This window comes from Sceloporus undulatus, chromosome 1 (genome assembly GCF_019175285.1).
Source record: "Sceloporus undulatus isolate JIND9_A2432 ecotype Alabama chromosome 1, SceUnd_v1.1, whole genome shotgun sequence".
NCBI classification, from domain to species: Eukaryota; Metazoa; Chordata; class Lepidosauria; order Squamata; family Phrynosomatidae; genus Sceloporus; species Sceloporus undulatus.
Window position 1 is genome coordinate 109,720,990 of NC_056522.1, and position 26,080 is coordinate 109,747,069.

The 26,080-nt window shown below is 42.9% G+C and overlaps 1 long non-coding RNA gene across 1 annotated transcript in view; it reads right to left on the reverse strand.

Moving 5' to 3' along the window:
- The window catches only part of LOC121919049, a 30,208-nt gene extending 8,771 nt beyond the window's left edge, over positions 1 to 21,437 (reverse strand). The window contains exons 1-2 of the long non-coding RNA XR_006101381.1: positions 21,118 to 21,437; positions 17,885 to 17,954 (exon numbers count right to left, since the gene is read on the reverse strand). This is a non-coding gene — a long non-coding RNA (uncharacterized LOC121919049). The remainder of the gene's footprint in view (positions 1 to 17,884; positions 17,955 to 21,117) is intronic.
- Between the last annotated feature and the right edge of the window lie 4,643 nt (positions 21,438 to 26,080).

Consider the following 26,080-nt stretch of genomic DNA (forward strand, 5'->3'; position numbering starts at 1 on the left):
ATCACCATGGTGGCAAGGCTTCCTCCTCTCCTGGCTTGGAGGAAGCCTCAGCCTGCTCCAAGGCCGGGAAGGAGGGCGGGGGCCGCCTGTCATCGCGGCGATGCCGCGGTGGCAAACGGCCTCCTCCTCCTTCCCGGCTTGGGAGGAAGCCTCGGCCTGCTCCCAGGCCGGGAAGGAGGGCGAGGGCCGCCTGTCATCGCGGCGGATCGCTGCGGTGGCAAGCGGCCTCCCCCTCCTTCCGGCTTGGGAGGAAGCCTCAGTGGCTCCCAGGCCAGGAGGAGGCGGAGGCGCCCCTCATCTCGCGGTGATCACCTGGTGGAAGCGGCCTCCTCCTCACTCGGTCTGGAGCAAGCCTCGGACGGCCCCAGGCCGGGAAGGAGGCGGAGGCCCCCTCATCGCAGCAATCGCCGCGGTGGGAAGTGGCCTCCTCCTCCTCTCGGTCTGGAGCAAGCCTCGACGCTCCCAGGCCGGGAAGGAGGCAGAGGCCGCCCTCATCGCGGGTGATCGCCGCGGTGGGAAGCGGCCTCCCCCTCCTCCTCCTCCTCCCGCCGCCTCGCTGGGGCCGGGGGAGCATCTCCGCGGCTGGAGCTCCAACCGCGGAGAGCCCCCCAGGCCTCAGCAAGGCCTTGGAGCTGCCCGGGGCTGAGGTGGCACGGTGGGCAGGGCCGTCCCGGTTTGGGCGCCAAATTGGACCGGGCCGGGATGGCCCGCCAACCGGGATGTCCCGCCCCCCGGCGGCGGATATGGCAACCCTAGGCCCATCCCCCACCCACCCACCAATCCCCATTTGCCAGGCGAGAAATCACTGCAGTGACAAGAGTCTGTTCTTTGTTGACCAGGAAGAGGGTCCCTGTCATTTTGTCCCTTGAGCCAGAGGTCACTCACGGGAGGGAGGTGGTGGGAAAACCAGTCTGCTATTTCACAATTGACAGGGGAACAGACCCGTTAATCACAGAATTGCTGCCTGGCAAATGGTTACTACATGGTAGTCTACAGAAAAGTAATATAATACTCTGGGCTGGGGTGTCAGTATTTTATGGTCCTGCTGCATGGGCAATGGTGGCTGAACCTGAGCATGTTCCCACAAAGAATGAGCACCAGCAAAGTGGCTAGCGAAGGAGAAGTCTTTTTTCTACTCACTCCACTACACCTTGAAGGAGCTGCTGGATGGCAGAAGCACCCCATCCTCATCAGTGTCTGTCTGGCAGTGGGGTTGGCTGAGGGGTCGGCCAGGGCTGTCAGGACAGCTTGGAATGACTTCCTCACTAGGTCTTCACCCTGAGATGTCACCCCGTGAGCTTTGTTCTCGCCATCCCCCTCGATGCCTGTCTGGGAGATCAGATTTTGACTCCTCAATGGGAAGCCATTGAGTGACCTTCGGAGAATTCAGAAGAAGATAGTGGGCAAACCCCTCTTAATATTTTGCCAAGAAAATCCACGGTAGGGTTGTCATAAGTTAGAGTTGACATGAAGGCGCATAACAACAAATGCTATCTGAACAAACATGCCTAACCATTTAGCAGCCTCTTCAACTTCTGCTTACACTTATATCTTGTGACATGAAATACGATCCTATCTGTGGTTAAAGAGTCAGACCCTAAATCTTGCTCACTCTGGGCAGGAGATGAAATGGCTGATTAGGAGCAAGGTTGGTTATTTTCTGGATTCTCTCCAAATGGGGGTCGGATAGGACATGGTGGGGGAAACCAACTATGTGTATTTGGCTTTCAGCCTCCTTTGTGAATCTGGTTGAGAGATAAGCCACTTAACAGCTGAGACATCTTGACAGCTGCGATGACCGTAATCTCACACAAACAGTGACATTTTGGCACTGCTGACAACACTGTGTTTGTACCACTGTGAGTATCTGTCAGCATAATGAGAACAATGCATTTCAAGAGATGTGCGTATGTACACAACATTATGTGTTGGATGTGTGTAGTCCAGCCTCCTTGCACATGATTTATCTTCAGAAAAGTATTATAGTACTCTGGACTGGGATGAGTCAGTGCAAAAATACTAGCCATATAAACCACTCTTTATCATTCTCAAGCAAGATGCAGATTTGTTCTGGTTTCAAGCTCAAGCTGTTTTGTGGGTTTGAGAGCAGAATAAATACAGATAAACATCTGATATGATTGGCTATAATATCACCTTGATTGACAACCTCCTGCCTTAAATACAGGAATGTCAATATTCAAGTGCAGAACAAAAGCTTGTGTTCCACCTTATTCTTCCCCCACCCACCCAGTACATTTATTGGGGTGAGAACAGGCCAGGCACCCAGCCAGGTCTTCCTTTTCTGCTTTATTGTGCAAATTACCTGAGCTTGTAAGTAATGAGTTACCTGTAATGAATTATGGGGAGGAGAACAAGGGCATAACAAGAATAACACAACAAGTGGGAATAAATATAAACATATCAACAGTATTAGGGTTGCTAGGGTAGGAGCTCCCAGATCCTGATGTTTTTTTTGTGTTTTTGGCCTATGTGGCCGTTCTATAAGAGTTTATTCCTGATGTTTCACTAGCATCTGTGGCTGGCATCTTCAGGGATGATAAACTTTTCCAGCTCTGTATGAGACTTTCCCAAGTACTGCTTTCAGCAACATATGAAAACTGTGTCCAACCATTTTTTTTCCAAGTGATGACAAGGATGATGACCAGGGCGGCAAGAATTATGACAAGGATTACAGTAGGGCAATCTTATTTATACATACCTAATCATAAACAAGCCTATGGATTTAAGGGATTTACAACTTTAAAATGCTGAGAAGCTAATTTTCCCAGTCATAGTTTCAAGTTTCCTGCGGGAGGGTGAAAGATGTAAAATTGGAGAGACGAGAGAGAGAGATGGGGAGGAGTTAAAATGTGAGAAAGCTAGGAAGTATCTCAAGGGTTGCCACAAAGAAGAAGGTTCAGGGTTGTTCTCTGATGCTTCAGAGAGTGACTAAGGTGTCATTCAACATATTTTTTTTATTGCGACTATACAAATAATCTCCCTCACACATTCACACTGGGGTTGGTTATTCACACTATGGAAACACATCTATGTGTATCTCTGCATTCTCTGCAAGGAGAAAAGAAGAAGAGGACAAAGTGGGAAGTAGAGGGGTTTTTTAGCCAGGAGTCTGGGTGGAGGAATGGGTAAAGAAAGGTGAAAAGAGGGAAACGAATAGAGGAAGGCCAAATGGAGTACAGTATAGGCAGAGTTGTAGGGGAGGAGAGGGGAGTGTAAACAAGCAAGGGAGAAGGTTTGAAGAAGATCTGTGGGTTTTCTATATATGTGCCTGAATCGCATTATTGCATTACCTACTGAAACACCCCCCAAATGGGATACAAGTTCTGTGTGTGGGGTGTTTTCATATAGGGGTGGGCTGTGTGGACATCTGGGGAAAAGAATTATACACCTGAAACCTCCAGTGCATTCTCATCCCAAGGAAGTTAAAATGGTGATGTGTTGCCTCTGGAGTTTCTACCAGCTTGTGGGAAGTGGAGGGCACTATTACAATAATTCCCATTTCATATGTTGCGGGTGGGGGGGGGGGAAGCATCACCCTTCTCTCCACGGAAAAGAATGTCATCTATCACACTTGAGGGTTATGTGTGGCATTCCAGAAAATGAACCAAACCCTGTAGAGATGGGAGGAATGTAATCCCAGTAATTGGATGCAGACATTCCATGAATGAGCAGTTCCGGAATCAGAATGGCTTGCAAGATAGCAAATTTACAGTTTCATGCATGACTGTGCAAGCACATTTTAAAAAGAGATGAACAAGCCATACAAAAACTAGCTTCCTCTTTAGCTGATCTGCAAAGGATTTTGCCTGGAATTTTGCTGACATTGAATTCCATTTGTGGGAGAACAATATTTTACTTAGAGCAGGAAGACTGATACAGATGGTTGGCTTTCCATGGCCTTTGCATTTGGCTCCAGTGTCAGGGCTAATTTGACAGATGCCATTCACTTGCTTGAGCAGCTTAGTGCCAAATGTACAAAAAGAATGTTTCTTGAAGTTCTCACAGCATCCTTATGAGCAAAAGCACTCTGTCAAAAAATGAAAAAGCTTGAATTGTTTTAAAAAGCATGGAGAGGGGGAATTAACAGGTATACTCTGGCTTGCTCTCACATCTGTTTCAAAGTTTATGCCCCATTCAGCAACTCTGATACATCTCACTAATGGCCTGGTGCCTCAACTCTTGTTTGGGGGTGGTTCTGTAATTATTTATATTAACCTTATTTTATGAAGCGCTGTAGATTACACAGCTCTGTACATACAATCTTTTTGTTAGACGGTTCCCTGCCCTCGGGCTTACAATCTAAAAAGACATGACACAGAAGGAGAAGGGAGTGGTGGAAGGAAAGGGTAAGAGGTCCAGCTGTTCCTCTCAACCTCCAAGGCCTGGACCAAGGCAGATGGACTGGAGGCAGGGCTTGGCTTCAAAATGGAAGGTTAATCTTCATCCAGGAAAATACATACTCTCCACGTAGGATAATACATATACAGTACATAGCCATACAGGAAAGGTGATTAAACAGCACCAAAAGACATCAAAGTGAGCGACAATTATGCAATGCCTGGCGGCTTCTCTGAACAGGATGGTTTTCAACTCGTTTTGCGCTGGTTAAAGAAGTGATGGCCTTGCTTGTGGGGGAAGAAGGTTCCAGGAGTGAGGGGCAGGCAAGTGAAAAGGGGCGAATCCGGCGATGGGGCAGAGGAAATCCTGGGCTGAGTAGCAGACTTGCACTACCCGAACGGAGGGCCCTGGTGGGAAGGTGAGGAGACAGAAGGTCTGATAAGTAAGGAGGGGCCAGTCCATGGAGGGCTTAAATGTCGACCGCAGGAGCTTATACTGAATGCGGAAAGGAGGAAAGGGGAGGGGGGAGCCAGAACGGATGCCAGACAGGAGAGATATGGTCAGAGTGCTGGGCAATAGTGATAATGCGTGCAGCTGAATGCTGGACAGAGATTAAAGGACGGAGGTGAGAGAAGAGGAATCCCAGCCAGGAGGACGTACAGTAATCCAGTCATGAGATCACTAGGGCATGGACCAGGATCTTGGCAGTAGAGGCGGAGAGATATGGTCGATTTTGGCAATTTGTACAAAAAGAATCTAACAAGCCTTGGTGTGGTCTGGATCTGAGGGATACACTACACGAGAAGAGTCAAAATTAAACCAAGACTGCGGGCTTGCTGAACTGGTTGATAGAAATGTTGTCCACAGAGCCAGAAAAGGAGTGTTGAAGGGTGGGCTTAGGAGGAAAGACAAGAAGCTCCGTCTTGGACATGTTGAGCTTCAAACGCGATGGCACATCCATGCGAGACAGCTGTGAGGCAAGACGAGACTTGCTGTTCAAGCCTTAGAAAGGCAGGGGCGGGAAAGATACAACTGGGTGTCATTGGCATACAGATGTAGAAAAACCAAAGAGCTGATGAGTTTACCAAGGACAGTGTGTAGAGAGAAAACAGAAGGGGACCCAGATATGAGCTCGGGAACTCCAACAGATAAGGGAACAGGAGAAGAAGTCTGACCACCTGCAACCACTGCAAAAGATCTGTCTGACAAAATAAGATCTAAACCAGTCGAGAACAGAGTCTGAGGAAACCAAGGTCAGAGAGTATGTCAATTAGGAGACAGTGATCAAGTTGTCAAAGGCTGCAGACAAATCAAGAGGATGAGAAACAGAGTAAAGGCCATTAGCCTTGGCCTGTAAAGGTCATTCGAAATCTTAGTGAGAGCTTTTCTCTGTAGAATGCCTTGGGCGGAAACCAGACTGAAGGGATCGAGGATGGAGTCGGCTTCAAGAAACTCAAGACAGCGCGAATAAACAACCCGTTCCAAACCTTAGAAAGAAGGGAAGAAGAGAAAATCGACGATAGCGACAAAGAGGAGGGTCAAGAGAGAGGTTTTTTTCAGAATTGGGGAAATGAGAGCATGTTTGAAGTCCGACCGACAGGAAGGAGCCTGTAGAGAGAGCGAGATTGAAGATATGGGAAAGCGGGGCAGAAGGAGTAGTATAGTGTTTGGAAATGTTTATTTTTGGGGGGAATGACAACTCTCAGGATCGCCCAGACACTATGCCAATAACCACATTGCCTGGATATTCTGGAAGCTATAGTTTGAAATAAATAACCTGTCCAGGCTCTGGTACCAGTGCACCACAAACCCAGTTTTAAACAGTCTCTGTACACAGTAAGAACGGTTGGAAATGGTAGCAAATTAAATTATACCTTCAAATATACAATATCGTATACACAACCTAATGTATGCACACATGCTAGTGAAGATTTGGTTAAAATGTGATGTTTTTAAAGAAATTTAAAAATAATCTAAAATTAAAAATTTCCAAAAAAAATTAAATTAAAAATTAGAAATTTAATTTTAAAAATTCTGGGGCCTCTCCTTTCTCCTGACTCTCTTTCCTCTGTTTGCATCCATTTTTCTGGGTCCTATTCTCTGAAGCAGTAGAAAACAAGCTTGCTCCATCCTCAATATGACATCACCTTTAATATTTAGCAGGGCTATCATATCACATCTTAACCGTTTCTCCAGGCTAAACATACCCACCTCCTTAATTCTTTCCTCAAAGGGCAATGGTTTCCAGACCCTTCAACATTTTCCAGCTTCTCAATATACTTTTTGAATTGGGGTGCCTAGTATTCCAGGTGGGCCTTATCGGCAGATAGAGTTATAGTCTCACCTTCCTTAAGTGTGCTGGACATCCACAATCTTGGTTGTGTGTATCAAGTCAATAAAGATATAATGGTCAGTATACACTGGAAACTGGCAGGGACTGGGCCAGCTATGTTTTGACATCAGTATGCTAACGATGCCTTTTAGCAGCTACTCAGGGACAAGAGATACATGCAGGGAAAGGAAACCATTTGATCATCTAGATTGCTTATAACATAGATTTGCAAAAGGTTAGGAGAAATGAAGATACCTACCATGGTTGAGGTAAGAGAACTCCGTGAGTCGTCTAGTGGTACAGTGTCATGACCAGGATGTGTTGTCTATTTTAGACAGAGAAAGAGAATTTAGAAATGCTTCAGAAATACCTCCAGAAGAAAAGATGGTTTGGTAACCCCAAAGGCCCCTTTCTACTGGGTGATCAGATGTCCTCCCTTTCTCAGACAAGTTCTGGGCACCACAATTCAATCTTCTGTCTAGGAGTAATTCCAAATGTCCTCCATTTTGAGCATGGCTAAGAAGAATTAATTTATATGTCACAGTGAGTGTTTTTGAGCTTTTATTTTGTAATATCCTTCATTTTCATGAAAGACCTATATTTTACAGTTCCTGTCTTCTGTGGTGAGAAATCTGGGCTCCCTACCTTACTATTAAACACTGCATGGTTGGGTGTGGTTTCCTCATCTGTAAACCAAGTCTTGGGTATGTAATCTATGTCTGTGAATCCACTCTTGTTTGCCATTGTTCCTCCCAAGCTGTTTGAGCGTTCAGGAACTCTCTGGTGGTGGACATTATTCTTATTCTTAGCACTGGCAAGATTCTGTTCAGCTTGGAGCAGCTACTGGTGGAGCATGATAAAATCAAGAGTAGATTGCACCTCCATGGCACCAGATTCACTGGTCTCCTTGCCAACTACCTAAAGGATCTAAAAGATTTTTGATGTTGGACTACACTTAAAATTATAGATCACAGAGTTGGAAGAGACCACAAGGACCATCCAGTCCAACTCCTGTGATCAGGAACTAAAATCAAAGCACCCTGCAGATGGCCATCAAGCCTGTGTTTAAAGACCTCCAAAGAAGGAGACTCCACCACACTCTGAGGGAATGTGTTCCACTGTCGAACAGCTCTTACTGTCAGGAGTTCCTCCTAATGTTGAGTGGAATTTCTTTTCCTATAGTTGCATCCATTGCAGTAGCAGAAACCTTGCTCCATCCACAATAGACCTCCCTTCAAAAAACCAACAGGTCTATCATATCACCCCTTAACCGTCTTTCTCCAGGCTAAACATACCCAGCTCCGCAAGTCGTTCCCATAGGGCATGGTTTCCCAGACCCCGTCACCCTTTTAGTCACCCTGCTTTAGACATGCTCCAGCTTCTCAATGTCCTTTTTGAATTGTGGTGCCCAGAACTTTGACACAATATTCCAGGTGAGGCCTAACCAAAACAGAAAAGAGTGGCACTATTGTGGAAATTCAGGTGGCAGAATAATGCATTGATACTGCTTTAACCACCATGCTATGGATTCTGAAAATTGTAGTTTTGTGAACTATTTAGCTTCTATAGTTTATCACATGGGAGGGAATCACCAATCCTGTGCGAGAAAACAGGATTCAAATCCACAAAAGCGGGATTGTTTTCAGACGCATTGAGCATTAATCCGACATTAACCCACACAGAAAGTGAAAAAAATCGGCCACTTTTTTTTACCCAAGTTTCTAAGGATAGTGCCATGGTAGTTAAAGCAGTGTCATACGGCATTACCTATGCAATGGAGATGCAGCTTAGGGAGAAAGAGAAGTGGGCAACTTATAGTGATGCATTGGATGAAAGTGGGAAAGTTGGTGGCCATCTCCAGTGTCACCACAGTTGAAGAACTACTAAAGTCTTCAAGGAAACATATTTGGGGTAGCTGTGTTGGCCATGCAGCCAAGATACACAAAATCCAAATCCGAAAAAGGAAACTTATTAGTGAACCGAAAGTGCAGAAAATAATTAGACCTCTGGCGAAATTAAATTTCTCTGCTTAAGCAAGGGGCATAGGACAAGGCAGCTGGATCTCAAAGGAAGTTACTTTCTATTGCTATGAAGTGGACAGTTATCACCTGTCTTTATTGTCTTTGTGCCTGGTCCCACATGGCCAAGAAGATGCATGGCCTTTGCCTACCTTGAGATCTCCCCAGAACATGAACTACAACATTGATATAAAATGTTGATTAGTGACTTAACATCATCCACTTTTCTTCTGGATGATTTTAAAATATCTTTTGCCTGTTGAAGAAGCCAGGGGAGCTTTGAAAGCTTGCACAATGTATTCGGCATTTGGTTGGCTAATAAGGTATTACTCATTTCTGGATTTTGTATTTTATTGTGAAATACTTTGAGATAGAGACGTAGCAAGTGCCACCTCCTGGCATCTGATAAACAAAACCAGAACATTATAAAAGATAGAGGGGATGAAAAGGCGAACACAGTTTGTGAATTGACACATTATCTGCAGCCACCAAAGGTTATGCTGAAATAAACGGCTAGTCTAAAAGGTGCCTCAAACTACTTTTCCATCCTTTTTCTAAAAAGATTTGTGAGAATGATGTATTGCCATATCACTATCAAGCGTGGCATCCCTAGGGTTGGTGTCAACCAGTGCGGCAATCTTGGTGTCACTTCCCCATTGACATCCTCCATATCCTTAGTAATGCATTTTTGCACTAATGTTACTCATAAATTGTAATTCCCATATCCACTAATGCTAATAGTCGTGACAAAACAATTAGCAAAATAAAATTATAACTCCAAATTACATATCATATACACACCTAAACTATTTACATATGCTAGTGAAGATCTGGTTAAAATGTAATGCAGGGGGGCAATCTGCTGCCCGTGGGCCGGATGCGGCCCGGCAAGGCCTTGAGACCGGCTCTAGCTGGTCCTGCCGCCGATTGCCACCGAGGCCTTGGGGGGCAATTGTCTATAGAAGCCTCAGAAACATGAATTTATATTAACATTAAAAAAAATCAGCAATTTTTTCGCGTGCCCTCCATTTTTTAAAAAAAGTGTCTCCATTTGGAAAATTTAGTCCTACATTTGTCCTGTTATTTATATAGTTAATTTTTAAAAAATTATTTAATTATTTATTTTTTGGCTTGGCCCCCCAGTTGTCTGAGGGACAGCAACTGCCCCCCGGCTCAAAAAGGTAGCCTACCCCTGATGAATGTTTTTAAAGAAAAGTTAAAAAAATTTTAAAAATGTTAAAAAGTTATATTTTAAAATTGGAATTTAAAAAAATCTAGGGCCCTCTCCTTTCTCCTCCTACAGAGCTTCACCCACTCCTACCATCTTTTAAGCATTTTAAAGGGAAGCAGATGAATAATTCCCAAACCTTTAAGTAATTATCCAACGATGTTCTGTAGTCAGCAGATTCCAGAGGTGATGCTCGGGGATAGCCGCCTCTCAAAATCGAGCTTAAATGTGGAGTCCCTCAAGGCGCCATCCTGTTTTCAATATATATATGAAGCCGCTGGGAGAAATCATCCGTAGTCAAGGGCGGGGTGGTAGTATGTGATTACACCCAAATATTCTCATGTCCATCAGCCAGCCTCAGATGACAGATGCTATTTCTTCTCTCAGTCGAGTCTTGAAGTAATGGACTGCTGAGGAAAGGAAAACAAACTCAAGTTGAATCCAGACAAAACAGAGGTACTTACAGTAGGGGTTCTCAAACCAGGGTATTGGGTTGCAATCTCCAGTCTGGCTGGGGTCCACACTCTCCCAAAGGACTGTGGATCGCAGTCTGGGGGGTGCTCCTCGATCCATCACTTCACATGACAAACCAGGTATGCGACTGTCAGGAGCGTCTGTTACCAGCTCGGCTGAAAGCCCGCTGGCACCCCTTCCTGGAAGTAAAGGACCTTGAAACTGTAGTACAGGCACTGGCACGTCAAGACTCGATTTTTGTAATGCGCACATGGGACTACCCTTGTGCTTATTTGGAAGCTTCAATTAGTACTGAATATGGCAGGCAGGCCTGGTCACCGTTAAATCTAAGAGGACCCCATAACACCCATCTAAAGCATCACTTTTTCGGGGGGCACACTACAAGGTGGTTCTACTTTTAAAGCCCTACATGCTGGTCCCTACTAGGGATCGCCTATTCCTGACATCTCTCAGGTCCCTCTGGGGAATGTATTGCAATCAAAGAAGACCACGACTAGCGCAACTCCCAGAGGACATCTCTGCGACCGCTCCCAGATGTTTAAGAACTTGTGGAAGAAATCACAATACCAAACGGATAGTCAAAAAAGTATTAAGATGGATCTCTTTCCAGCAGGCCTTTCCCGCAATAGTTTCACCCGCATGAAAGAACCCCCCCCCACATAGTGCATATTTATATTATGCCACTACTCGGTGTGTCTGGTTTTAACGTTATTTCAAAGAGGTTTCAAATAATATGTTTAGTCTTTTTTAAGGGGGTGTATGATATATATTTGTGTGTATGGATGTTTTATACGTAAAGCCCACTCTGATTGTTCTTATGGTAGGAAGCGGGGTATAAATAAAAGTTTATTTATTTATTATTATCACAAGTTTGTCCTTGGCCACCCTGAAGGTTAATAATCCAACTGTTCGTAGGAAGTAGTTAGTTTTCCAATTCTGGGCATATAACAGTTAGTTGATATTTTATTGGTAGCATTTGTTCAAAAAATAATTGTTCGGATTGCTACAGGGTAATTGCCTTCTCCTCCTCCTATACCTGGATAAGACCACCCTCCAAGAGGTCCATGCTTTCTCCCTAGCTCTTTTCTGGCTCCTTGGCTTCTTGTCTTGAATACCCGGAAACCTTGACCTTGGACTGCTTCATCGATCTGCCTATCTGTTACCCTGAACCTCGGACTGTCTGACAATTCTCTTGGTAATCCCTTTTGGTAAAGCTACTGCAACTCTCTGTGTAGCTTACACTGACTTTGCTGTGCTGGGAGGGGGTTGTTTGTTTGAGAACTAGCTGCCTTATCAGCCCTTTGGCTGCTTTCCCGGACACAATGGTGGCTGAACCTGAGCATGTTCCCACAAAGAAGAGGCACCAGCAAAGTGGCTAGCAGAAGGAGAAGTCTTTTTTCTACTCACTCCACTACACCTTGAAGGAGCTGCTGGATGGCAGAAGCACCCCATCCTCATCAGTGTCTGTCTGGCAGTGGGGTTGGCTGAGGGGTCGGCCAGGGGTGTCAGGACAGCTTGGAATGACTTCCTCACTAGGTCTTCACCCCTGAGATGTCACCCAGTGAGCTTTGTTCCTCGCATCCCCCTACTGATGCCTGTCTGGGAGATCAGTATTTGACTCCTCAATGGGAAGCCATTGAGTGACCTTCGGGAATTCAGAAGAAGATAGTGGCAAACCCCCTCTTAATAAATTTTGCCAAGAAAATCCACGGTAGGGTTGTCATAAGTTAGAGTTGACATGAAGGCGCATAACAACAAATGCTATCTGAACAACATGCCTACCATTAAGCAGCCTCTTCACTTCTATGCTTACACTTATATCTTGTGACATGAAATACAATCCTATCTGTGGTTAAAGAGTCAGACCCTAAATCTTGCTCACTCTGGGCAGGAGATGAAATGGCTGATTAGGAGCAAGGTTGGTTATTTATCTGGATTCTCTCCAAATGGGGGTCGGAATAGGACATGGTGGGGGAAAACCAACTATGTGTATTTGGCTTTCAGCTCCATTTTGTGAATCTGGTTGAGAGATAAGCCACTTAACAGCTGAGACATCTTGACAGCTGCAGCTGACCTGTAATCTCACACAAACAGTGACATTTTGGCACTGCTGACAACACTTGATTTGTACCACCTGTGAGTATCTGTCAGCATTAATGAGAACAACTGCATTTCAAGAGATGTGCGTATGTACACATACATATGTATGTGTGGATGTGTGTAGTCCAGCCTCCTTGCACATGATTTTATCTTCAGAAAAGTATATAAAGTACTCTGGACTGGGATGTCAGTATGCAAAAATACTAGCCATATAAACCACTCTTTATCATTCTCAAGCAAGATGCAGATTTGTTCTGGTTTCAAGCTCAAGCTGGTTTTGTGGTGTTTGAGAGCAGAATAAATACAGATAAACATCTGATATGATTGGCTATAATATCACCTTGATTGACAACCTCCTGCCTTAAATACAGGAATGTCAATATTCAAGTGCAGAACAAAGCTTGTGGTTCCACCGTTATTCTTCCCCCACCCACCCAGTACATTTATTGGGGTGAGAAGCAGGCCAGGCACCAGCCAGGTCTTCCTTTTCTGCTTTATTGTGCAAATTTCCTGAGCTTGTAAGTAATGAGTTACCTGTAATGAATTATGGGGAGGAGAACAAGGGCATAACAAGAATAACACAACAAGTGGGAATAAATATAAACATATATACAAGTATTAGGGTTGCTAGGGTAGGAGCATCCCAGATCCTGATGTTTTTTGTGTTTTTTTTTGGCCTATGTGGCCATGTTCTATAAGAGTTTATTCCTGATGTTTCACTAGCATCTGTGGCTGGCATCTTCAGGGAATGATAAACTTTTCCAGCTCTGTTATGAGACTTTCCCAAGTACTGCTTTTCAGCAACATATGAAAACTGTAGTCCAACCATTTTTTTTTCAAGTGATGACAAGGATGATGACCAGGGCGGCAAGAATTATGACAAGGATTACAGTAGGGCAATCTTATTTATACATACCTAATCATAAACAAGCCTATTGGATTTAAGGGAATTTACAACTTTAAAATGCTGAGAAGCTAATATTTCCCAGTCATAGTTTCAAAGTTTCCTGCGGGAGGGTGAAAGATGTAAAATTGGAGAGACAGAGAGAGAGAGATGGGAGGAGTTAAAATGTGAGAAAAGCTAGGAAGTATCTCAAGGGTTGCCACAAAGAAGAAGGTTCAGGGTTGTTCTCTGATGCTTCAGAGAGTAGACTAAGGTGTCATTCAAACATATTTTTTTATTGCGACTATACAAATAATCTCCCTCACACATTCACACTGTGGGTTGGTTATTCACACTATGGAAACACATCTATGTGTATCTCTGCAAGTTCTCTGCAAGGAGAAAAGAAGAAAGAGGACAAAGTGGGAAGTAGAGGGTTTTTTTAGCCAGGAGTCTGGGGTGGAAATGGGTAAGAAAGGTGAAAAGAGGGAAATGAATAGAGGAAGGCCAAATGGAGTATAGGCAAGAGTTGTAGGGGAGGAGAGGGGAGTGTAAACAAGCAAGGGAGAAGGTTTGAAGAAGATCTGTGGGTTTTCTATAATTATGTGCCTGAATCGCATTATTGTCATTACATACTGAAACACCCCCCAAATGGGATACAAGTTCTGTGTGTGTGGTTGTTTTCATATAGGGGTGGGCTGTGTGGACATCTGGGGAAAAGAATTATACCACCTGAAACCTCCAGTGCATTCTCATCCCAAGGAAGTTAAAATGGTGATGTGTTGCCTCTGGAGTTTCTACCAGCTTGTGGGAAGTGGAGGGCATATTACAATAATTCCCATTTCATATGTTGCGGGCGGGGGGGGGGGAAGCAATCACACTTCTCTCACTGGAAAAGAATGTCATCTATCACACTTGAGGGGTATGTGTGGCATTCCAGAAAATGAACCAAACCCTGTAGAGATGGAGAGAGAAATGTAATCCCAGTAATTGGATGCAGACATTCCATGAATGAGCAGTTCCGGAATCAGAATGGCTTGCAAGATAGCAAATTTACAGTTTCACTGCATGACTGTGCAAGCACATTTTAAAAAGAGATGAACAAGCCATACAAAAACTAGCTTCCTCTCTTTAGCTGATCTGCAAAGGATTTTGCCTGGAATTTTGCTGACATTGTAATTCCATTTTGGGAGAACAATATTTTACTTAGATGCAGGAAGACTGATACAGATGGTTGGCTTTCCATGGCCTTTGCATTTGGCTCCAGTGTCAGGGCTAATTTGACAGATGCCATTCACTTGCTTGAGCAGCTTAGTGCCAAATGTACAAAAAGAATGTTTCTTGAAAGTTCTCACAGCATCCTTATGAGCAAAAGCACTCTGTCAAAAAAATGAAAAAGCTTGAATTGTTTTAAAAAGCAGTGGAGAGGGGGAATTAACAGGTATACTCTGGCTTGCTCTCACATCTGTTTCAAAGTTTATGCCCCATTCAGCAACTCTGATACAATCTCACTAATGGCCTTGGTGCCTCAACTCTTGTTTGGGGGTTCCTGTAATAATAATAATTATTATTATTATTATTATTACCGTCTAACTAAAAAGATTGTATGTACAGAGCTGTGTAAATCTACAGCGCTTCATAAATAAAGGTTAATAATAATAATAATAATAATAATTATTATTATTATTATTATTATTATTATTATTATTATTATTATTATTAACCTTTATTTATGAAGCGCTGTAGATTTACACAGCTCTGTACATACAATCTTTTTAGTTAGACGGTTCCCTGCCCTCAGGCTTACAGTCTAAAAAGACATGACACAGAAGGAGAAGGGAGTGGTGGAAGGAAAGGGTAAGAGGTCCAGCTATTCCACTCAACCTCCAAGGCCTGGACCAAGGCAGATGGACTGGAGGCAGGGCTTGGCTTCAAAATGGAAGGTTAATCTTCATCCAGGGAAAATACATACTCTCAAGTAGGATAATACATATACAGTACATAGCAATACAGGAAATGGTTTGATAAACAGGCACCAAACGAACATCAAATAGTAAGCGACAATTATGCAATGCCTGGGAAGGCTTCTCTGAACAGGATGGTTTTCAACTCCGTTTTGAAGCTGGTTAAAGAAGTGATGGCTCTTGCTTGTGGGGGAAGAAGGTTCCAGGAGTGAGGGGCAGCAAGTGAAAAGGGGCGAATCCGGGATGGGGCAGAGGAAATCCTGGGCTGAGATAGCAGACCTTGACTACCAGAACGGAGGGCCCTGGTGGGAAGGTGAGGAGAAAGAAGGTCTGATAAGTAAGGAGGGGCCAGTCCATGGAGGGCTTTAAATGTCGACAGCAGGAGCTTATACTGAATGCGGAAAGGGAGGGGGAGCCAGTGAACGGATGCCAAGACAGGAGAGATATGGTCAGAGTGCTGGGCAATAGTGATAATGCGTGCAGCTGAATGCTGGACAGAGATTAAAGGACGGAGGTGAGAAAGAGGAATCCCAGCCAGGAGGACGTTACAGTAATCCAGTCATGAGATCACTAGGGCATGGACCAGGATCTTGGCAGTAGAGGCGGAGAGATATGGTCGGATTTTGGCAATATTGTACAAAAAGAATCTACAAGCCTTGGCTGTGGTCTGGATCTGAGGGATACATGACAGAGAAGAATCAAAGATAAAACCAAGACTGCGGGCTTGCTGAACTGGTTGAATAGAAATGTTGTCCACAGAGACAGAAAAGGAGTGTTGAAGGGTGGGCTTAGGAGGAAAGACAAGAAGCTCCGTCTTGGACATGTTGAGCTTCAAACGCCGATGGCACATCCACTGCGAGACAGCTGTGAGGCAAGACGAGACTTGCTGTTCAAGCCTTGGAGAAAGGTCAGGGGCGGAAAGATACAACTGGGTGTCATCGGCATACAGATGGTAGAAAAAACCAAAAGAGCTAATGAGTTTTCCTAAGGACAGTGTGTAGAGAGAAAACAGAAGGGGACCCAGAACAGAGCCCTGGGGAACTCCAACAGATAAGGGAACAGGAGAAGAAGTCTGACCCCCTGCAACTACTGCAAAAGATCTGCCAGACAAGTAAGATCTAAACCAGTCAAGAACAGAGTCTGAGAACCCAAGGTCAGAGAGTATGTCAATTAGGAAACAGTGATCAACGGTGTCAAAGGCTGCAGACAAATCAAGAAGGATGAGAACAGAGTAAAGGCTATTAGCCTTGGCCTGTAAAAGGTCATTCGAGATCTTAGTGAGAGCTGTCTCTGTAGAATGCCTTGGGTGGAAACCAGACTGAAAAGGATCGAGGATGGAGTCGGCTTCAAGAAACTCAAGACAGCGCGAATAAACAACCCGTTCCAAAACCTTAGAAAGAAAGGGAAGAAGAGAAATCAGACGATAGCTAGACAAAGAGGAGGGGTCAAGAGAAGGTTTTTTCAGAATTGGGGAAATGAGAGCATGTTTGAAGTCCGACCGACAGGAAGGAGCCTGTAGAGAGAGCGAGACTGAAGATATGGAGAAGCGAGGGCAGAAAGGAGTAGTATAGTGTTTGGAAATGTTATTTTTTGGGAGAATGACAACTCTCAGGATCGCCCAGACAATATGTCCAATAACCACATTGCCTGGGATATTCTGGAAGCTATAGTTTGAAATAAATAACCTGTCCAGGCTCTGGTACCAGTGCACACAAAACCCATGTTTAAACAAGTCTCTGTACACAGTAAAGGAACAGTTGGAAATGGTAGCAAAATTAAAATTATACCTTCAAATTACAATATCGTATGCACAACCTAAATGTATGCACACATGCTAGTGAAGATTTGGTTAAAATGTGATGTTTTTAAAGAAAATTTAAAAATAATCTTAAAATTTAAAAATTTCCAAAAAAAATTTAAATTAAAAAATTAGAAATTTGAATTTTAAAAAATTCTGGGGCCTCTCCTTTCTCCTGACTCTCTTTTCCTCTGGTTTGCATCCATTTTTCTGGGTCCTATTCTCTGAAGCAGTAGAAAACAAGCTTGCTCCATCCTCAATATGACATCCCTTTAAATATTTAGCAGGGCTATCATATCACCTCTTAACCGTTTTCTCCAGGCTAAACATACCCACCTCCTTAATTCTTTCCTCAAAGGGCATGGTTTCCAGACCCTTCACCATTTTCCAGCTTCTCAATACTGTATACTTTTTGAATTGGGGTGCCTAGTATTCCAGGTGGGGCCTTATCGAGCAGAATAGAGTTATAGTCTCACCTTCCTTAAGTGTGCTGGACATCCACAATCTTGGTTGTGTATATCAGTCAATAAAGATATAATGGTCAGTATACACTGGAAACTGGCAGGGACTGGGCCAGCTATGTTTTGACATCAGTATGCTAACAGGAATGCCTTTTAGCAGCTACTCAGGGACAAGAGATACCATGCAAGGGAAAGGAAACCATTTGATCATCTAGATTGCTTATAACATAGATTTGCAAAAGGCTTAGGAGAAATGAAGATACCTACCATGGTTGAGGTAAGAGAACTCCCTGTGAGTCAGTCTCAGTGGTACAGTGTCATGACCAGGATGTGTTGTCTATTTTAGACAGAGAAAGAGAATTTAGAAATGCTTCAGAAATACTCCAGAAGAAAAGATTGTTTGGTAACCCCAAAGGCCCCTTTCTACTGGGTGATCAGATGTCCTCCCTTTCTCAGACAAGTTCTGGGCACCACAATTCAACCTTCTGTCTAGGAGTAATTCCAAAATGTCCTCCATTTTGAGCATGGCTAAGAAGAATTAATTTATATGTACACAGTATGAGTGTTTTGAGCTTTTATTTTGTAATATCCTTCATTTTTCATGAAAGACCTATATTTTACAGTTCCTTGTCTTCTGTGGTGAGGAAATCTGGGCTCCCTACCTTACTATTAAAACACTGCATGGTTGGGTTGTGGTTTCTCATCTGTAAACCCAAGTCTTGGGGTATGTAATCTATGTCTGTGAATCCACTCTTGCTTTTGCCATTGTTCCTCCCAAAGCTGTTCTGAGCTGTTCAGGAACTCTCTTGGTGGTGGACATTATTCTTATTCTTAGCACTGGCACAGATTCTGTTCAGCTTGGAGCAGCTACTGGCGGAGCAATGGTAAAATCAAGAGTAGATTTGCCACCTCCATGGCACCAGATTCACTGGTCGCTCTTGCCAACTACCTAAAGGATCTAAAAGATTTTTGATGTGGACTACACTTAAAATTATAGAATCACAGAGTTGGAAGAGACCACAAGGACCATCCAGTCCAACCCCCTGTGATTCAGGAACTCAAAATCAAAGCATCCCTGACAGATGGCCATCAAGCCTGTGTTTAAAGACCTCCAAAGAAGGAGACTCCACCACACTCTGAGGGAATGTGTTCCACTGTCGAACAGCTCTTACTGTCAGGAAGTTCCTCCTAATGTTGAGGTGGAATTTCTTTTCCTATAGTTTGCATCCATTGCAGTAGCAGAAAACCTTGCTCCATCCACAATATGACATCCCTTCAAAAACCTAAACAGGTCTATCATATCACCCCTTAACCGTCTTTTCTCCAGGCTAAACATACCCAGCTCCGCAAGTCGTTCCTCATAGGGCATGGTTTCCCAGACCCCGTCACCATTTTAGTCACCCTGCTTTAGACATGCTCCAGCTTCTCAATGTCCTTTTTGAATTGTGGTGCCCAGAACTTGACACAATATTCCAGGTGAGGCCTAACCAAAACAGAAAAGAGTGGCACTATTGTGGAAATTCAGGTGGCAGAAATAATGCATTGATACTGCTTTAACCACCATGCTATGGATTTCTGAAACTTGTAGTTTTGTGAACTATTTAGCCTTCTATAGTTTATCACATGGGAGGGAATCGGCCAAATCCTGTGCAGAAACAGGATTCAAATCCACAAAAGCGGGATTGTTTTCAGACGCATTGAGCATTAATCCGACATTAACCCACACAGAAAGTGAACAAAATCGGCCACTTTTTATTTTACCCAAGTTTCTATAGGATAGTGCCATGGTAGTTAAAGCAGTGTCATACGGCATTACCTATGCAATGGAGATGCAGCTTTAGGGAGAAAGCAGAAGTGGGCAACTTATAGTGATGCATTGGATGAAAGTGGGAAAGTTGGTGGCCATCTCCAGTGTCACCACAGTTGAAGAACTACTAAAGTCTTCAAGGAAACATATTTGGGGTAGCTGTGTTGGCCATGCAGCAAGATACAACAAAATCCAAAATCCAGAAAAAAGGAATACCTTTATTAGTGAACCAAAGTGCAGAAAATAATTAGACCTCTGGCGAAATTAAATGTTCTCTGCTTAAGCAAGGGGCATAGGACAAGGGCAGCCTGGATCTCAAAGGAAGTTACTTTTCTATTGCTATGAAGTGGACATGTTATCACCTGTCTTTTATTGTCCTTTGTGCCTGGTCCCCACATGGCCAAGAAGATGCATGGCCTTTGCCTACATTGAGATCTCCCCAGAACAATGAACTACAACATTGGATATAAAAATGTTGATTAGTGACTTTAACATCATCACTTTTCTTCTGGATGATTTTAAAATATCTTTTGCCTGTTGAAGAAGCCAGGGGAGCTTTGAAAGCTTGCACAATGTAATTTCGGCATTTTGGTTGGCTAATAAAGTTATTACTCATTTCTGGATTTTGTATTTTATTGTAAAATACTTTGAGATAGAGACGTAGCAAGTGCCACCTCCTGGCATCTGATAAAACAAAACCAGAACATTATAAAAGATAGAGGGGATGAAAAGGCGAACAACAGTTTGTGAATTTGAACACATTATCTGCAGCCCACAAAGGTTTATGCTGAAATAAACTGGCTAGTCTAAAAGGTGCCTCAAAACTACTTTTCCATCCTTTTTCTAACAAAGATTTGTGAGAACTTGATGTATTGCCATATCACTATCAAGCAGTGGCATCCCTAGGGTTGGTGTCAACCAGTGCGGCAACTCTTGGTGTCACTTCCCCATTGACATCCTCCATATAGAATCCTTAGTAATGCATTTTTGCACTAATGTTACTCATAAATTGTAATTCCCATATACCACTAATGCTAATAGTCGTGACATAAACAATTAGCAAAATTAAAATTATAACTCCAAATTACAATATCATATACACAACCTAAACATATTTACATATGCATAGTGAAGATCTGGTTAAAATGTAATGCAGGGGTAGGCAATCTGCGGCCCGTGGGCCGGATGCGGCCCGGCAAGGCCTTGAGACCGGCTCTAGCCTGGTCCTGCCGCCGATTGCCACCGAGGCCTTTGGGGGGCAATTGTCTATAGAAGCCTCAGAAACATGAATTTATATTAACATTTTTAAAAAAATCAGCAAATTTTTTCGCGTGCCCTCCATTTTTTTAAAAAAAAGTGTCTTCCATTTGAAAATTTAGTCCTACATTTGTCCTGGTTTATTTATATATTTAATTTTTTAAAAAATTATTTAATTATTTATTTTTTGGCTTCGGCCCCCCAGTTGTCTGAGGGACAGCAACCTGCCCCCCGGCTCAAAAAGGTAGCCTACCCCTGATGTAATGTTTTTAAAGAAAAGTTAAAAAAATATTTAAAAATGTTTAAAAAGTTATTATTTTAAAATTGGAATTTTAAAAAATTCTAGGGCCTCTCCTTTCTCCTCCTACAGAGCTTCACCCCACTCCTACCATCTTTTAAAGCATTTTAAAAGGAAGCAGATGAATAATTCCCAAACCTTTAAGTAATTATCCAACGATTTTTCTGTAGTCAGCAGATTCCAGATGGTGATGCTCGGGGATAGCCGCTCCTCAAAATCGAAGCTTAAATGTGGAGTCCCTCAAGGCGCCATCCTGTTTTCAATATATATATGAAGCCGCTGGGAGAAATCATCCGTAGTCAAGGGGCGGGGTGTTAGTATGCTGATTACACCCAAATATATTTCTCCATGTCCCAGTCAGCAGCTCAGATGACAGATGCTATTTCTTCTCTCAGTCAGTGTCTTGAAGCAGTAATGGACTGGATGAGGAAAAACAAACTCAAGTTGAATCCAGACAAAACAGAGGTACTTACAGTAGGGGTTCCCAAACCAGGTATTGGGTTGCAATCTCCAGTCCTGGATGGGGTCACACTCTCCTCAAAGGACTGTGATCGCAGTCTGGGGGGGTGCTCCTAGATCCATCACTTCACATGACAAACCATGTGTATGCGACTGTCAGGAGCGTCTGTTACCAGCTTCGGCTGAAATGCCAGCTGCACCCTTTCCTGGAAGTAAAGGACCTTGAAACTGTAGTACATGCACTGGTAACGTCAAGACTCGATTTTTGTAATGCGCTCTACATGGGACTACCCTTGTGCTTAATTTGGAAGCTTCAATTAGTACTGAATATGGCAGCAAGCCTGGTCACCGTTAAATCTAAGAGTGACCACATAACACCCATCTTAAAGTCATTCAATTTTTCGGGGCACAATACAAGGTGTTGGTTATTACTTTTAAAGCCCTACATGGCTTGGGTCCAACCTATCTAAGGGATCGCCTATTCCCGTACAATCTCTCAGGTCCTCTGGGGGGAATGTATTGCAATCAAAGAAGACCAGACTAGCTGCAACCTCCCAGAGGACATTCTCTGCGACCGCTCCCAGATTGTTTAATGACTTGCTGGAAGAAATCCATCAAATTACCAAACTGGATAGCTTCAAAAAAGCTATTAAGATGGATCTCTTTCAGCAGGCCTTTCCAGAATAGTTTTCACCCAGCATGAAAGAACCCCCCCCCCACATATGCTGCATATTTTATATTATGCCACTACTCGGCTGTTGTTATTGGTTTTAATAGTTTATTTAATAGAGTGATTTTAAAAGTAATATGTTTAATTCTTTTTTAAGGGGGGGTATGATATATTGTGTTGTGTATTGGATGTTTTTATACTGTAAGCCACTCTGATTGTCTTATGGTAGAAGAGCGGGATATAAATAAAAGTTTTATTTATTTATTTATTATCACAAGTTTGTCCATCTTGGCCAACCTGAATGGTTTAATAATCCAAACTGTTTCTGTAGGAAGTAGTTAGTTTTCCAATTCTGGGCATATAACAGAGTTTGATATTTTTATTGGTAGCATTTGTTCAAAATAATGTTCGGATTGCTACAGGTAATTTGCCTCTCCTCCTCCTCTACCTGTATAATATCTCACCCTCCAAGAGGTCCATGCTTTCTCCCCTAGTTCTTTTCCTATCTCTTCTCTTCCAGTTCCATCTCCTCCTTTTCATGAACAGATTGCTGATCATGTCCTGGAGACTTAGCCAGCAAAAATATCTCACAGCTGACCTCCTTGTCAGTTTTCGAGGCCATTTTGTTCTTAAGTCTCTAAAAAGCCCATAGTGGCAATGCTAACACTGAATCACAGAAAATATTACAAAATGGATGTTACAATTAACAGTTTGGGGATAGCTATTTCATCAGTATGCTAAATAAAGCAATATGCAAAGAGCTATTGTCATTTTTTGTATTCATACATAATATATACAGAACCTTTCTTATACAGTACTGAAAACTTTAAAAACAGTGCTCAAGGAAACTGTTTGGAGTATGCTCATATCCTATCATAGGGTTGCTAAAACTTTTTTCTTCCAAGTCTCCTATGTCTTTTGAAAGCTGGAAAACTGCTTTAAGTGGAATGAGCTGACAGACACATCTTTTATTAAGGACATTACAGATAAATGGCTACAATGGCTAGGAAATAGCTAGAGGCACATCTAGAAGATCGAAGCCCTTTTGATAAAAAGCCTTCACTCCCACTAAACAGAAGATAAACAAGACATTAAAGAGCCAGCATGGTGTAGTGGTTTGAATATTTGACAAGGACTCTGGGAGACCAAGGTTCAAGTCCCCACAAATTGCAAGCAGCTCTGATAGTCTTGGCTGAAGAGCAGGGTATAAATAAATCATCATCATCATCATCATGATGGAAAACCACTGGGTGACCTTGAGCAAGTCACACTCTCTCAGCATCGGGGAAGGCAATGCCAAACTCCTTCTGAACAAATCTTTTCAAGAAAACCTAGTCTTAGGGCTCATTCCCACTTGCAGTTTAGATCAATTCCTAGGACTCTAGAGACCAGGGTTTGAATCCTCACTTGGCCCCAGAAACCAACTGGGTGACCTTTGACATGTCATACTCTCTCAACCTCAGAGGGAGGGAAAAGCAAACCTTTCTGAACAAATCTTGCCAAGAAACCCCATGATAAGTTTCCCTTAGGGTGACCATAAATTGGGAATGACGTGAAGGCGCACAGAAACAAAGGTTCCCCTTCTGGTTGCTGTAAATCAGATAGCTTGAAGGCATTGATATGCCAACAGATCTTGTAGCACCTTTGAGACTAACTGAAAGAAAGGAGCTGATAGCATGAGTTTTCATAGACTTGAGCTTACCTTCTCAGATATATGTTTGGAATGGAGAATCCAGAGACAGACCTATATAAGCCATTTGTGTGTGACAATGTCAATCAATTTAATAAACCTTGTGGGTATGGAGATGAGGTGACAGGTTCAGTTTTAACTATGGTCCCTGGGGGACAAAGGCAGGAAGAAGGCTGCTGCATAAAGCCAAGGAGAGTAAATAACCATGTGAATGACTATTGGAATGTAGTGTGGGATACAGAGAGGGGGATGTGATGGGTCAAGGGTGCCTCCATGAGAATGGGATTAGATAGCATTGAAATGTGTGTAATGTGTCAGGAAATCTCTGTTTAAGCCATTGCTGGTGGACTGAAGAGAAATTCCAGTTTAGAAGCACAAGTAAGGAATCAGCCCTCTACACAGGACATCTGTTAACATAACTTCTCAGAGAAAAGGAACAACTTCTGTTATAGATTACAGTACTGATTATTGATTATCTTAAAACCAGAATTTTAACCAGAAATTGGCAGGGAGCCCAAGAAGTCAATTGCAACGGAAACATAGTTTATTTAGCTGCAGCATTGTTCCCACAGGAAATTCATATTCCAAACCTTGATTTCAAAGTGAACAAAGCTTTTATAGCATTTTGAACAAAGGAAACTACAAATCACATTTTCATTGGCTACATTGAATTAAACATTTACACCCCTGTATATTCATTGGATATCCTAACATACATCTCTATTTCACATGGGTTACCCATCAATCAATCATTTATCTCTATGTTTTGTTTCACTATCCCTAAACTGTATCTTGCCCCCCCCAGCTCTTCATTTCTCCAAAGCATCATTTGGAAATACTTCCATCTACTGGGCAAATTTGGCTACAGCACTGGAGTTCTGAGCTGAAATCCAGTGAAAACAAACTCAAATACAGTGGAGCAGGCCTGTGAAAACCATCTGCCTGTTAGAGATTGAATAAAGCAGCCCCTATATATCTTTAAGTCATATATATCTACTGAATCTTTGGATAGATGTGACATAAATTCCAAAAACCAAATAAAATATTGAAGTCTTGTGAAACAAAGACTAAGGAATTTTATATTGCATAAACTTTCCTGGACTGCCTCCCTCTTAATCAGATTCAAGAGTCTTTGTTGTTTTTATTGCAGCAAACATAGTCACCCCTGTCCATGAAATACAAAACCACTTAGTCCCTCTATGTACACATACATTAATTTTTTCCTGGCGCAGGATTAAAAGCTATGGGAGTTCCTATGCTAAACTATGATTGCCCATCTCAATCTGTCTCACCTGCTTGTCATATTGGCTCCATCTTTTGCGCTTCAATTATATCTCCAGACAAAACCTCAAAGATGCTGTTCTTATCAGGATGAGATTCTATGTGAAATGCAGGTGCAGTTAGGCATTCATTTTATGTTAAGTACCAATAGCTTTCTGTGAGAAAGATGCAGGATGGGGGAAATCTCTTAAATTCTTGTAAAGGACAAAGTGACAGTGGCAAGGAATGTAGATATTTGCACTTCTTGTGCTGTGCATTCAAGTCAACGTTAACTTATGGTGACCTTATTATAGGGTTTTCATGTCAAGATTGATTCAGAGGAGGTTTGCTATTCCCTTCCTTTAAGACTGAGAAAATGAAACTTACCTAAGGTCAACCAGTGGGTTTTCCTGGTTGAACAGGGATTTGAACCCTGATATCCTGGAATCCTAGTCCAACAATCAAACTGCAATATCTCTTCTGTCTACCAATAATGTGGCTGTTTTTTGATGAAAAAGATAAAACTTTTCTCTTTGGAAAAAAATATATTATTTTTACTATTTTTGACTAAGATGTTGGAAGAAAGAGGGTTAGGTTCCATGGAGCCCATCCTGAGTCCCGTAATCTAGTTTGCTGCCTTCAGTTGCTCTGCCAACCCCACTTATACTTAATGTTCAGCTTGTGTATGTGGGATGGAAGGTGGCGCCATCTTGTTCTTTCTTTAGGCAGTGAAAATATGTTAGGTCAACTCTGTTGTCCAGAAAGAATCACAAAGTGTTCTGGTCAAGAAGAGTGAGAAGCTGCGGGCAGATTATGGGCTTGTATAAGGGCAAGTCTACACTTACCATAAAATCTGGATGGACCCTGGGATTCCCAGATTCACAGAGACTCTGATCTACACTGTTACCAAGGGATGATATCACGCAGGAAGTATAATCCAGTGTCATCCTGAATGCAATCATGTGTATTCATGTTATTGCGTGAAAGGTTACCACACGCGATCGCTGGCCATCCGAACGCAC